This window comes from Urocitellus parryii, chromosome 9 (assembly GCF_045843805.1).
Source record: "Urocitellus parryii isolate mUroPar1 chromosome 9, mUroPar1.hap1, whole genome shotgun sequence".
NCBI classification, from domain to species: domain Eukaryota; kingdom Metazoa; phylum Chordata; class Mammalia; order Rodentia; family Sciuridae; genus Urocitellus; species Urocitellus parryii.
Genome location: NC_135539.1, coordinates 30,322,565 through 30,332,674, shown reverse-complemented (window position 1 = coordinate 30,332,674; position 10,110 = coordinate 30,322,565). Strand labels below are relative to the sequence as shown.

Genomic DNA, 10,110 nt, shown 5'->3' with positions numbered 1-10,110 from the left:
TTAGCATCAGTGTAGAGATTTGTTTCTCCCTTGAATGGAAATCTAATGACAGCTTCAAGAGACAGAAGTTTCCAAGCTCATTTTGTATTTTAAATATTTGCTTATGAAATTCCAGTACAGGAGCATGAATAAAACCATCTAGTAGAAGAATTCCTTTAAATAGTTGGAATCCTGGTTTGGGGTTGTGGCTCACTGGTAGAGAGCTCATCTGGCATATGTGAGGCACTGGGTTCAATCCTCAGCACCACAAAAAAATAAATAAATAAATAAAATGTATTGTGTCCGCCTACAACTATAAAAATATTTTTTAAAATTGTGGGATTCCTGGTTTCAAGGAGCAGGGGAAGAGAACAGTTATTTCTGACTGAGGTAGAAGACATTGCCCCAAGGAGACCTTTGACTTCTATCTTAAATCCACTTTTACAAGACTAGGTATTCATAATGATGTGAAAATAGAAAATATAAACCTGGTTGTAACAATTAAAGTAAAGGGTAGTATTCAGGCTTTTGTTGCATCTATTTTCCCTCCAGTGGCATTTTAAAATTAATGAAAATGTTTTAATTTTATTCTGCTCAATAATACAATTTCTTTGAGGTAAGTTCCTCACATTTCTTCTGAAGGTCAAAATAGGACCCTTGGATTCTGTATTTGTGAAAACCAACCTGTTTAAACATGACTTCATCTTTTTTGAAAAATTGAAGGAATATTAATCTAATACATACATCCATGATGTAGATTGCACGTGTCTTTAAATATACCTTCCCAGCTGGTTATTCTTACTCAACAGTTTCCCCATATGCCAGTGTTCTTAATCTCTTACAGCAGATGAGTAAGGAAAATGTGGACCAGAGATGCAATAAAAGGCATCCAGATGGGAGTTATGAAAAAGTGGGAGAATACTCCTGTCTGCTCAGTTAAGAAGTCCCAGAATGGGGATGGCCCCCACTGGAGGCCACTAGAGGGCCAACATGATGGCATCAAGTCAACTTCCTAAACTGACACCAGTGAGTGAAGTGACCTGGAAGAAATCTAATCTGAATGACTCAGGAGTTTTCAAACTCATGTTTGGGGACTTATATCAAATATTAACTGTAGCATTTGGAGCCTAAATATGGAACTTAACAATAATCAGCTGCTTTGAGCTAATTATTATGACTTGTGTTCTCTCAGGGAATGTGAGAGAGGAGATGATGAGCAGATGTAATTAGGGCCATTGGAGTTTTTGTTGTTATTTAGGGCCTACATGTTACCTGCCTGGCTTCACTGTTCCCATTCTTGAATCAGTGACTCATGAGCCACTATGTACACACAGTCACAATCCCTTGACCTGGATTTCTCTTCCACTTTATAGATATGGGACGTATTCACATGGATATTTTAAGAAGCTGGGAATTCCAGGGCCAAAACCTCTGCCTTTTTTAAGAACTCTTCTTAATTATCGCCGGGTGAGTGTCATTTGAGCTCCCTGTTTTGCCTCTTTTGGTTGCAAATACCTGCTTAGTTTCATCAGTAGAAATTTAGCTCCATGAAAGAAGTTTTGAGATTTCAAGCTTCAGAAACTGTGTGAGGGACCATCCAAAGTTCAGTCAGGTTTACCCTGGGGCTCTGTTTACAACTCCTCATAGTGTCAGGTTCACTTCTGTTAATGAGCTCAGGACTCTGGCACATCAACAGTGTAAGCTGTGGACTTTCTGTTCAGACTATGAGCATCCTCACAGTGTTTTCTTTTTTTCCTCAGGGCAGATTCTAGGAAGATACACTCATACCTCTGGGATGCTTTATTTGCACAGTTAAAATATTACACATGAAACTTAGCATGAGGAAGATTAATTGCTTAGTTTCTATGATGAAAACTCACAGCCAGTGTCTAACTATCTGTGTACTATGTGCAGAGAGGTAGCATCTCCCCTCTTCCAAGTTAAGCCCCAAAACAGGAAGGCAAATTCACTTTTATTTGCTCACTATGTCACTTACTTACTCAACAACATGATTGTGACAACATAAATCTCCTAGGCTAAAAGAGTTTGCTGGCATCTTTACTCCCTAATTCTACCAGAATTCTACCAGAAAACATGAGATAAATTAAAATCATACTTGATGAGGAGAGAAAAGATCATGCATGGTCCTGGGATGCACTCATTTTCCCTCACCCTGGGATTCCTCACATGCCTATGGAGGTGATAATTCAGAAGGTCCCAGTATTTCTAAGACAACACAAGCAGACAAAGAAATAATGCAGAAGAGAAGCATGTTGTATTCACTGATAAGGGTAATTGGTAGATTATGTATAATACTTAGAGAAAATTCAAGTGACTTTACATGTTTTATTTCAAATATTGCATATTTTCTCTTTTCTCCTCAGAAGCTTCTGAATAAGAGCTTCTCTCTAACCACCTGTTAGGAACATCAAGCCCGAATTCATGGGATTTGGGTCATTTGATGCAATGTCAGTACATTTGCAACAATAATGTAATTTCATTTTGTTCTTCTTCCTAGGTTGTGTCTAATTTTGACAGAGAATGTTATAAAAAGTATGGAAAAACATGTGGGTGAGTATTCTGGAAATTTCTCTTTGGTAGACTTGTTATGATGTGGCACCCCAATGCATGAGGACAACCTCAGCCCAGAACTTTTGGGATGCAACCCTCTGTGCTGCAAAGTTCTTGGAGGATTGCCTGCCAGTGATCCTGCATGTCACCAGGAGTCTGGGTCTACAGTCTGACTTAGGTTGAGAATGTTGCATGTTTTGGCTTTTCTCCTACTTTTGATGACCCAGAGTCTACAGCCTTACTTTGTGTCCAATGTCTGGCTATTCCTATCTTCCCCATTTTTCTTTCTTTTTTAATCCTTTAGATGAATAAAATGTATTATTTGAGAACTTTTTTTAAGAAAAAATCATGGGCTTATAAATCTATGCCATCATCTCTTTTGTCCACTGATTTCCTTTTAATTTAAAGACAAAATTCCCTTATTTAAATTTCAGATTCAATGTATGCTTTTGAACAAAAGGCTGGGAGGTACTCTAAAGCAGATGGGAAACCATTTCTGCTAAGCTTTTTTCATTTCCTTTACTTTCTTCTTTTTAATTATCATAATTATTGTTGCTCATATGCCGTTTTTTAAGTTTTCAGTGTTGACTATTCAATGAAGCATTTCTTCCTCTCCTTCATCCATTTGATGTTAAGACCAGACATAGGATGTAGTTCCACCAGTGAGTTCCCTGGTAGATTGATAGGGTTTATATTGGAGGGTGGCCTCAGTTAACTATAGCAACTATTCCCTTTCAGAGCTGGTGGGGGTTTGGTGGGAGCCATAGATGAGGTATAATCATTTTGCTCTACACTAAAAATAGTGGTAGAAGACTTTGACTTTTCATCTCCATCTTCTCTCATCAATCCCCAGAAAGCCACAGGGCTGGCCAGAGTGTTCTGCTCAGTTGACATGGCCCATAGATACCATGTGATCCAAGGACACAACATGCCCCACTGGATCTCCAAAGGCCCCATTTCAGCTACCACTTGCAAAACTTAGTACTTGTGAGATGTTAGTCAATTATCTGCCTTCAATTTTTCACAAACCTATATTTTTCCATGTAAAAAGTTGTGGAGACTATGGGCTGAGGCTGTAGCTCAGTGGCAGAGCGCTTGCATAGAACAATGAGGCACTGGGTTTTATCCTTATCACCACATAAAAATAGACAAATAAAGGCTTCTGTCCACCTGTAATTAAAAAAATAACTAAACAAGTAAATAAATAAACAAATAAATAAGTTATGGAAAGTACCATAGGCATAACTATTGTATTCACCATCTAGATTTAACCAGTGTTCCAATGCTATTTCTAATTATGATCTCTTAGAAGGTGTATTTTGTCTCTAAGTTTCTCTTCCTACCTACTTTACCTACATTACCCTTTATGCTATTAAGAATCCCCAACTAGAACTTTATGTTGCTATGTATTGTAGGAGTAGGCAGGTAGAATAGGTAACATCAGGATCAAAGTCTGGATTCCTGCTGCAGAATCTGGCCTGTTCGATTTAATTAGCTTTGCTTTCCCAACACAGCCTGTTTCATGGTTCACAACCTGTTTTGGCTACTGCAGAGCCCAGCATTATCAAAACAGTGCTCATCAAAGAATGTTATTCTGTCTTCACCAACCGACGGGTAAGCACTCACTTTTCAACATTATAACATTTATTTATATTTTTAAGTTTTTATTTGTTCTTTTTAGTTATACATGACTCTAGAATGTATTTTGACATATTATACATACATGAAGTACAACATCCATCCTTGTGTTTGTGCATAATGTGGATTTTCACTAGTTGTGTATTCACATATGAACATAGGAAAGTTGTGTCTGATTAATTCTACAGTCTTTCCTATTCCGATCCCCTCACCCTTCCCTTTGTTCCCCTTTGTCTAATCCAAAGTAACATTTTTTATTTATTTATTTATTTATTTATTTATTTATTTAATTTATTAACTCAATTTTTATCCTGAGATATTTACAAATTCAGAGGGCATTCCTTGCCAAAAACAATTACCAGGCAGTTTCATGTATAATTTATTCTGTTTTACCCAATGATAATTTCTTACATGACTATAAATTTATTAAGTTCTTGTTCCTATATTAACAGGAAATTAATACAATCTAGGCTTTTTATTTTCATTTTTCCATTTTGTGTGCCTATATGAATGAGTGTGCAGCTCTGTCCAAATGTATCACATGCCTAAATTTGTGTAGATTTAGATTGTGTTTTTAATGTGTTTTCACCAATTTTCATTAACCTTAGAAATGTACCTGATTTCTTGTGTGTTGACCACATTGGACAAAAATTGCACCTATAAATAGGGAAAATCCTATCTATATTTCTTTTATTTATTTGTTTTTCTTTTCCTCTGACATCAGCTGGGAGTTCCAGTGTGAGGTGGAATAACAGCTATGAGAGTGAACATTTCTTTTGAAGGATATAGACTTTAATCTTCCAAAGTTCACCCCAATTTTAGATGAGGCTGTGTGTGTGTGGATTCCCATACAATCTCTATCTTCACTTTTTAAAAACTTTGAGGGCTAGGGATATAGCTCAGTTGGTAGAATGCTTGCCTTTCAGGCACAAGACCTGGGGTTCAAACCAAAATTTAAAAACTTTGATTAATATATGATAATTGTGCATGATAATTGGATTTGCTGCAATCTTCAATACATGCATATATTGCACATTACTCAAATCCAGCCTCTACTTACTTGCCTTTACATACCCCTTCCCAACATGTATATATCACTAATCTACACTCAGATGAACGTTCTTACTTGTGTTTCTGTGTATGACTGAGAAGACATTGTTGAATTATTTCCTGATGCTTGGGAGAAAGCATTCAGTTTGCCACCAGTATGTACATTGTTAGCTGAAAATTTTTTTATACAATCTCTGTCAAATTGAAGAAGCTTCCCTCTGCTCCTAATCCCCTAAATGTTTACATTGAATGAGTGCTTGAAGCATACATTTTTTGGTAGTAGTGGGGTACTGGGGATTGAACTCAGGGACACTAGACCACTGAGCCAAATTCCTGGTCCTATGTTGTACTTTATTTAGAGACAGGGTCTCACTGAGTTGCTTAGCACCTCAACACTGCTGAGGCTGGCTTTGAACTTGTGATCCTCCTGTCTCAGATTCCTGAGCTGCTGGGATTTCAGGCATGCACCACTGTGCCTGGATGGAAACATACATTTTAACACAAAAATATATTTTAGGTGACAGAACTAAATTTCAAGGGTTTTACTTTGGAAGTCTAGCACCCAGGTGAAAAATAGAATTATCTTCCTTTTCTCCTCTGCCCTTTTAGAAAATACTGAAACAACTTCCATTAAAAACTTGTGTTTTTTTCCTGTATTACACTTATATTCCAAATCCTTTAAGTTTCAAATATTATTATTTTTAAAATTATCATACCTAGGCACCCTTTTATCAAGACGCTTATGCTGTAAATGCATGTAAAGACAGAACTGATCTTAGGTAACATACAGTTGACCAAGAACATCTGGTATCTGTCACCAACCCATTTCTGCTCTGCATAGCCCTGGAGTTTGTACTATGTCTTCTTAGATCTTCTTCCTGTCTATTCCCCTGGAAAAAGTTTCCAACCAACTTTATATTCCAACCTTTGCATCTAAACAAAGGTTGGAATATAAAGTCTAAAAGCGGTGTGAGGTACCTGGGTATCTCTTTCAAACCCTCAGGAGGTTATGTCACTTGGAATAAATATTATTGAGTGTCTGACATAGGGCCAGCTACCTAGTAGGCAGTCACTAAATATTTTTTTAATAAATGATACTTATTTAACAACTTTTGCAACTGTGGAGACCTCAACATTTATGTAGGATAAAATCTCTTTTCCTTTGGGTGCTAGAATCTTGGTCCAATGGGATTTATGAAAAAAGCCATCTCCTTGTCTGAGGATAAAGAGTGGAAGAAAATAAGAACACTGCTATCTCCAACCTTCACCAGTGGAAAACTCAAGGAGGTAAGGAGGGCTCTTCATTGAAAACTTAGAGAATAAACCTGGGGATGGGTAGAAAATGAGATAGATAGTAGTCCCTTTAAAGGGATAGTTCTCTGAATTTGAACTTCCTAAACATGTTCTTTTGTCTTTATGTTTTAGAAGAGATATAGTAAGATTCATTATAAATGTCTCATACTTCTTTATCCTGGGAAAACCATAACCTTGGGGACTGAGTCTCTCACTTAACTATGGGTGATTTTGTGTTTTGTGCGTAGATGTTCCCCATCATTAACCAGTATGGAGATGTGCTGGTGAAAAACATGATACTGGAATCAGAGAAGGGCAAGTTGATCAACTTGAAAGAGTAAGTAGCAGGGCAGCTCGGGCATTCCAAGCTCCACCAGGAGCCCCTCCAACTGCCTGCCACGGAACCGAATTCCAAATGTTGAGCTTGTACAATGAGCAGACAAAAGCAAGTTTGGAGTCAAAACTCCAACTTCTCATCTAAGAAAGGGCTATTCCCAGGAGGAGACAGGGCATCTGGGGGAGAAAGGATCTTTCCTGTATCAACCAAGGTTTGTTTGGCTGCTATTTATGACTTTGGATATACTAGAAGGCAAAATACTGTCAAGGTCACGGTCACCTTTTTGAGCCCTCTAAGAAGACTCAGTTATTCCACCCTTGTCCTGCTGAAGCTCAGTTTGTATACAACTGTCATCATCTGCATTCTATTTGTGCTACTGTAGTTTGTCTGATTATGGATCTTATCCCTGTGTGGGTGAACTTCTTGAGTTCAGAGGTGAGTCTAAGTCACCTCACGTCCCCATGACTCCTAGCACAAGGGCAGTACCACATTTGAAACTCATAAAGACCTCTTGGTCAGTGTGAAGGGATCATAGACTCATCTGATGGTCCAGCAGATAACTGTTGACAGTGTGTGGCTCTCTGCTTGTCTTGCTTGGGCACATGAACTTACTCCTACTCCTTGCTGCATGTGTAGTGGAAGGATTGGGAAGAGGCACTGTTTTAACTTTCTAAATCTTTCTCTATTCAGCATCTTTGGGGCCTGCAGCATGGATGTGATCACTGCTACATCATTTGGAGTGAACATTGATTCTCTCAACAACCCACAAGATCCCTTTGTGGAGAAAGTCAAGAGACTCTTATGACTTGATTTCTTTGACACTTTGCTCTTCTCAATAAGTATGTGAACTACCATGTTATTCATTCATTCTCTTTTTAAATAAGAGTATTATTGATACATAATTAATATACCTTTGGATTACCCTACTTAACTTATACAATTAAATGGTTTTCAGTACAAAGATATATGCAGCCATCACTAGTGACCATTTATCAACTCAGAAGAAGGCTATCATTCATATTAACTCTTATTCCCCAAGCCTAAGCAACCATGAATCTATTTTCTGACTCTATAGATTTGCTGATACTGTGAATTTTCTATTAATGGAATCCTAAAAGTCATGTCTTACTTCTTTCATTTATCATTATGTTTTCAAATTCTTCCATCCTGAAGCATGTGTCAGTACTTCATTCCTTTTTTAAAAGAAATTATTTATTTATTTGTTCTAATTAGTTATGCATGACAGCAGAATGCATTTCACTACATAATACACAAATGGAGTGCAAGTTTCCATTTCTGTACTTTTACATAAAGTAGATTCACACCATTTGTGTCATCATACATGTACCTAGGGTAATGATGTCCATATTATTACACCATCATTCCTATACCCATAACCCTTCCCTTCCCTTTTCTTTCCTTTGCCCTCTCCGAAGTTCCTCCATTCCTCCAATGACCACCCCATTACGGATCAGCAACCAATTATGGGAGAAAATATTTGGCCTTAGATTTTTTGGGGATTGGGTTACTTCACTGAGCATTGTATTCTCCAAATCCATCCATTTATCTGAAAATTTCATTATTTTATTCTTTTTTAATGCTGAATAATATGTCATTGTGTATATGCACCATAGTTTCTTTATTCATTCATCTACTGAAGGGCATCCAAGTTGGTTACACAGTTTAGCTATTGTGAATTCAGCTTCTATAAACATTGATGTGGCTGTGTCCCTGTGGTATGCTGATTTTAAGTCCTTTGGATATAAATTGAAGAGTGGGATAGCTGGGTCAAATGGTGGTTCCATTCCAACTTTTCTGAGGAATCTCCATACTGCTTTCCATATTGGTTGCATCAATTTGCATTCCCACCAGCAATGTAAGAGTATGCCTTTTCTCCCACATACTCACCAATATACATTTTTGCTTATATTCTTCATAACTGCCATTCTGAGAGAAGTGAGATGAAATCTTGAGAGGAGTTTTGATTTGCATTTCTGTATTTACTAGAGAAGTTAAACCTTTCTTCATATATTTGTTGACCAATTGTATAGCTTCTTCTGAGAAGTGTCTGTTCAGTTACATATGCTATTTATTGATTGGGTTATTTGTTTCCTTGGTGTTAATTTTTTCAGTTCTTTATATATCCTGGAGATTAGTGCTCTATATGATGTGTATGCTGTAAAAAATTGCTCCCATTCTTTAGGCTCTCTCTTCTCCTTATCGTTTCTTTTGTTGAGAAGCTTTTTAGTTTGAATCTATCCCATTTATTGATTCTTGATTTTATTTCTTGCACTTTAGGAGTCTTGTTAAGGAAGTCAGAATTTAATCCAAGATAATCAAAATTTTGGCCTACTTTTTCTTCTATTAAGTGCAAGGTCTCTGGCCTAATTCCTAGGTGCTTCATTCATAATGAATTAAGTTTTGTGCATGATGAGAGAGAGCGGCTTAATTTCATTTTCCTACATATGGATTTCCAGTTTTCCCTGCATCATTTGTTGAAACAACCATCTTTTTTTTCCAATGAATGTTTTTGGCACCTTTGTCTAGTATGAAATAACTGTATTCGTGTAGGTTTGTCTCTATATCTTTTGTTCTGTACCATTGATCTACGAATCTGTTTTGGTGCCAATATGGATTTCCAATTTTGCCAGCACCATTCATTGAATAGGCTCTTTTCTCCAGTGAATGCTTGTGTCACCTTTATCTGGTATGATATAAACATATTCATGTCGGTTTGTCTCTGTGTCCTCTATTCTGTACCATTGGTCAACAAGTTTATTTTGGTGCAGATACCATGCCTTTTTATTACTATAGCTCTGTAGTATAGTTTAAGTTCTGGTATTGTGATGCCTCCTGCTTCACTTTTCTTGCTAAGGATTGCTTTAGCTATTCTGGGTCTCTTATTTTTCGAAACCCATTTTACCATGGCTTTTTCTATTTCTATGAACAATGTCACTGAGATTTTAATAGGGATTGCATTAAGTGTGTAAAACACTTCTGGTAGTATGGGATTTGCCAGAATTTAATTGAGAATGCTTATATCTATGTTCATTAGAGATAATGGTCTGAAATTTTCTTTTGTTGATGTGTCTTTGGCTATTTTGGGAATCAGGGTGATAATGGCCTCATAGAATGAGTTTGGAAGTGTTCCCTCTTTTACTATTTCATGGAATAATTTGAGGAATATTGGTATTAGGTCTTTTTTGAAGGACTTGTGAGAATCTGTCTGGTCGGGGGTCTTC

The 10,110-nt window shown here is 37.1% G+C and overlaps 1 pseudogene; it reads left to right on the top strand.

Annotated features, from left to right (window-relative positions):
• Positions 1–969: 969 nt before the first annotated feature.
• The window catches only part of LOC144256960 (cytochrome P450 3A9-like), a 29,364-nt pseudogene continuing 20,223 nt past the window's right edge, over positions 970–10,110 (top strand).